This window comes from Triticum urartu, chromosome 3A (assembly GCF_056163025.1).
Source record: "Triticum urartu cultivar PI428250 chromosome 3A, HENAU_Tu73, whole genome shotgun sequence".
NCBI classification, from domain to species: domain Eukaryota; kingdom Viridiplantae; phylum Streptophyta; class Magnoliopsida; order Poales; family Poaceae; genus Triticum; species Triticum urartu.
The window spans coordinates 156,090,308-156,095,599 of record NC_141875.1 but is presented as its reverse complement, the minus strand read 5'-3'; the positions used below and the strand labels follow the sequence as shown (position 1 = coordinate 156,095,599).

The following is a 5,292-nucleotide window of genomic DNA, read 5'->3' as shown; positions in this document are numbered from 1 at the left end:
ATTATTTGAGTGGTCCAGCAACAATTAAATTGGACTTTTCAATTTCTAAAAGTGTGTAATCATTTCCAAATGCCCAAAACATTTTTTGTGCAACTTCACAATATTGCAAAGTAATTATTGTGGCATGTGGCACATTTTACAAGAGTCATTTGGTGCTTGGAATAATTGCAAAGCAGTAGCTTTTTGATTGCCAGAAAAGAAGAACTAAAAGAAAGGGAAAAGAGAGAGAGAGAGAGAGAGAGAGAGAAAAGGCCCCTGACCCCCCCCATTTCCCCACTGGGCCTCGACCCCGCCGGCCCAGTCGGCCACACCACAGGCCGGCCCACTCTCCCGCTCCCCTGGCCTATTCGGCCACTCCCTCCCCGTAACTCTAACCCCGCACGACCCCCACTCCTCGCTCCCCACTCCCCCCCACTCCTCCCGATCCCTCACGCCTCTCGCTCCCTCTCCCCTCCCCCCGATCCAGATCGGGGGCAGTGAACAGCGGCGACCGCGCTGCCTCGCGCCCTGCCATCGGTGCCCACCCCGGTGCCGCCCCCACCGTCGTCCTCCTCGCCTCCTCCCCCTCCCGATCTGGGCGGCTCGCTGCGGCGCCCGATCCCGCACCCCTCGACGCTGGCGCCCATCCCTGTCGCCTCCTCGCCCCTTCTTCTTCGTCGTGCGACGCCCGCCTGAGGCCTCTGCCTTGCCGTCACCGACCAACATCCTCGTCGCCGGAAACGCATCCCCGGCCCCTCCCCGAGCCGACTTTTGCACAACTACAGGCCCCGGTGAGGCCTCGCCCGTCTTCGCTCTGTTCCCCTATGATCCGGTCGCCGTAGGTCGCCTCCCGCACCCTCTCCCCCACTCCGGCCACCTCTTGCCGTCACCGCCCCGCACGCGCCCGATGGCCATACTCGCGCCCCGGACGCACCCCGACCGCGCATACCGCTGCCTGGACGTGCCCAGGCGCACGCCCGCCGCCACCCGCGCCTCTGTCCGCTCCTTCTCGAGCCCACCGATGGTTGCGCCGCCCGCTGCTTTTCCTCACGCCGTTTTCGACCGCACCGCAATCGCCTCCCCGCCTGCTACCCAACGCGCCCCGCCGCACCAGTGTCCGTCGCCGGAAACGGCAGGCCGGCGAGCCCTGCCGTGGCCGTCGGTGCGCTCCAGCGCCCGCACGCCCGTGGCCATGCGGGCGGGCGCCCGCACCTGTGTTGCCCGTTGCCCGTTTGGCCCCTAGGCCCTATGACATGTGGGGCCCAACCCCTGGAACGTTTAAAAAAAGAGTAAATAAATAAATAAATGAATAAATAATTAATTAAAATAATTAATTAGTTGATTAATTAATTAATTAACCTAATTAATCCTAGTTAATTAATCTAATTAACCTGTTAGTTTAATTAAACAATAATTAATTAATCTAAACCTAATTAACCTAAACACAGAATGACAGGTGGGTCCCACGGGGCCCACACGTCAGGTTGACCAGGTCAACGGTCAACGTTGACTACTGACGTCATGCTGACATCAGCAAGCAGTATTCTGGATAATGTTGATTTAAAATAATTAAATAGATCCTAAAAATGTTTTAAATCTTTTAAAATTAATATAAAATAAACCGTAACTCGGTTGGAAAAACTTTGTACATGAAAGTTGCTCAGAACGACGAGACGAATCCGGATACGCAGCCCATTCGTCCGCCACGCATCCCTAGCATAGCGAACACGCAACTTTCCCCCTCCGGTTCATCCGTCCGAAAATGTGAAACACCGGGATACTTTCCCGAATGTTTCCCCCCTTCGCCGGTATCACCTCCTACCGCGTTAGGTCACACCCGGCACATCTTATTGCCATGTTATGCTTTGTGGTGCTATGTTTGCTTTATATTTACTGTTTCTTCCCCCTCTTCTCTCCGGTAGACCCCGAGACCGATGCTGCCCTTGTGATCGACTACGTCGACGACGACCCCCCTCCTTGCCAGAGCAACCAGGCAAGCAAACCCCCCTTGAGCATTTCGATATCGCCCATTTCTTTCCCTCTCATGCTTGCATTAGAACTGATACTGCTTTATGTGTGATCCTCCTCTGATGCATAGCCTGTTGTTGTTACCTGCTTTCATACCTTACCTGCTTATCCTAAACTGCTTAGTATAGGTTGGTTAGTGATCCATCAGTGACCCCCCACCTTGTCCCAGTTGCCTCGCTTTATGTTCGATGACTCGATCAACGTGATCGAAGACCAGGCCCCGACACCGCACATCACTTTCCCCTTAGTTGCTCGGCACTACTGGGTTACTATCGAGTGCCGAGGGTGAGACATCTTCAGCGCTTCTGTTGTTAACCTGTAGTGTAGCTATTCAGTCGTGGTCATCGAGGGTGATTTCCTCCTTAACCACTTCCGATACGGCTCTATCGTGCAACCCCTCAAGTGTGAACCTCGAGGGTGGATCCTCTTACGTTCACCTTGATGATTACATCGAGTGGAATTCATCAGGGGTGATTCCTCGGGTTTTCCCCTTGATGTTTGGACACCCGGATACTTGGACTTTACCCCTGTTACTTGGAAATACGGGTCGACCCTGAGGGGTACCCGCGCGGGCTTAATTGCGAGTGATGTGGAGTCGGGTTGACTTGGAGGGTGCCCGCGAGATAATTATGAGGCATGGCCGGGCATTCTTAGCCCATGCCGCAAGTACTCAAGACGGGGCAACGGGGTCACATCTTTCGTGAGTCTCTGCTTGTTACCGCGCGTTCCTAATCCACTACGATTTGGATATTTGATCCGAGGGGCCTCTGGCCTAATAGCGCTAACCATCACGTGGGCATTGTATGGGCGTTCTGCGTCGTATGCATTAGCCGAAGCTTAATAGACGTCAGCGACTGAGTGGCGCGTGCCGGGTTGGACTGGTAAGCACCTACCTTGTTGAAGGAGGTAGCTAGGTCTGCTCACCGGCTGCCCACGCAACGTGCACGAGTTCGCGGGGAGATGGCCCATGACCCCTGGGGGCATAGGTTTAGTCCGGCGTGCTAGCCTCTCTATTAAGCCCAGGTCGGGTTGCGGCGTGTTGTTTGGCCGAGGCCGGGCATGACCCAGGAAAGTGTGTCTGGCCGGAGTTAATCGAGCATGGTGGGTAAGTTGGTGCACCCCTGCAGGAAAGAAAACATCTATCGATAGCCTGTCCTATGGTAACGGACACTTGGAGTTGTATCCCGATCGATACAACTAGAACTGGATACTTGAGATGAGACATGGATATGAGACTTGGATATGAGATGATAACTGGATAGTATGGCTCTGGGATTGCTTTCTCGCAGGGAGTCGAGAAAGGATCTCTGGCCGAGGTTGATAACACTTCTACTACTTACTTTATGCTACTCTACTCCCTCCTGTTGCTGCAAGATGGTGGTTTCCAGAAGATGCTAGTCTTCGATAGGCTAGGTTTTCCCCTTCCCTTCTGGCATTCTGCAGTTTAGTCCATAGATACAGCCTATTTTCCTTTGATACAGATGCATACTTAGTTTAGATCTGATGTAAGTCTTGCGAGTACTTTGGATGAGTACTCACGGCTGCTTTGCTACCTCTTTTCCCCCATACCCGATTGTTGCGACCAGATGATGGATCCCAGGAGCCAGACGATGCCACTGATGATTACTACTACCCCGAGAGTGTCAACTACTACGTGACGGCCGCTGACGATTTGGAGTAGTTAGGAGGCTCCCAGGAAGGAGGCCTTGCCTTTTCGATCTATGTTGCTTTTGTGCTATCCTTCTTAAGGCAAAACTTGTCTAACTTATGTCTGTACTCAGATATTGTTGCTTCCGTTGACTCTTGTGTATTCGAGCTTATGTATTCGAGCCCTCGAGGCCCCTGGCTTGTAATATAAAGCTTGTATTATTTTATTTTGTGTCTAGAGTTGTGTTGTGATATCTTTCCGTGAGTCCTTGATCTTGATCGTACACATTTGCGTGTATGATTAGTGTACGATCGAATCGAGGGCGTCACAAGTTGGTATCAGAGCCGACTGCCTGTAGGTAGCCCCCTTTCCAACTCCTTGGCCGAAGTCAAGTCTAGTCACTACAAAAACTTTTACTAACATGGATGTGTGTCTTACGGGCCCACGTCGCCATATGGGTGGTGTTAGGATCTTTTACTCCTCGTCTATACTCTGGGACTCTGATCTCTCTTCTATTCGGGTTAGAAGGTTTTACTAACTCGAACATTAGGATCTCGTGATCACATCCGCCTGGAGAGCCCCCTTATTTCAGATGATCGCCTGTTGCATCAGAAGATTCCGAAGATACTCTATGATATTATCTCGAGACTTTGTGCCTGTTGCCTTTGCAATTCCCTACCAGCGAAATATCCTTATGGATAACTACACACACTTGCCAATCTTACATTCTATCCCCTTGATCTTGTTATTACAAGATGCCCTGAACTACTCTCCTTTTTCCAAGAATCCTTTGAGCTCACTGCCTTGCAGTTCCTTGTCATCTGAATACCCCTACAGATAACTTTGTGCACCTATCGAGTATCCGCTCATCCTCAGTTGATTCATGTACTTCACAAAATCTTCGTAATACCATTCGTTCTTGTGAAAATCCTCAACAGTCTTTTGTTCTTGAATTTCTTGCTTGCTTGCATTATGGTCAATACCATAAGTCTAGTAATCTTATTGTCATCCTTTGTCTTTATCATTTTGAGTCCGTTGATACAATATGTTGCGAATGCTCGCAATCCTCAATCAGATCCTAGAATTCATCCTTCTGGCTCAAACGTCATTTTGAACATGAGCTAGTTCTCGACCAATCTTTTTGTCATCGATTGTGCCTCTAGGTCTATTCTACTTATCCATCCTTGATCAGAGCGTCTGCTTCTGATCCCCCGAATTGGAAATCATAATTCCTTTGCATTTAAGCTTTGGAATTATCAGATATTTCCAAAATCCGACACCTCTGCATTATTTCTTATTCTGATTGAATATCGATACTCACATCAGCTCCGTTATGGATCACCAGATCCATTATTGGATTATCATCCGACAGTGTCCTTCATATGCAAAGAACCTCGTGAAGTCCTTTCCCACATACAAAATGCCTTTGGTAAATTGTATCCTCTCCTTTTGTCAACCATGCTCTGCTTTCGAGCTTGTGTTATTTACTTCTGAAGTTTGTGGAATAGGTTCCTAAGACGCCCCTATGGGTTGAACCTATGCCTCCCCTAATCCGTTTGAACCCGAGAGTTTTAACGAGTCTTACTCTTCTGGTGTTTTGCCAGATAACTTTTCAACACTACAACTTCATCGAAAGC

General features: G+C 50.0%; 1 long non-coding RNA gene across 1 annotated transcript; it reads left to right on the top strand.

The window, feature by feature from the left end:
- Positions 1-408: 408 nt before the first annotated feature.
- Positions 409-3,881, top strand: LOC147979021 (uncharacterized). The gene is made up of 3 exons (XR_015618454.1): positions 409-770; positions 1,902-1,972; positions 3,594-3,881. It is a non-coding gene; the product is annotated as an uncharacterized LOC147979021 (long non-coding RNA).
- Positions 3,882-5,292: the final 1,411 nt, after the last annotated feature.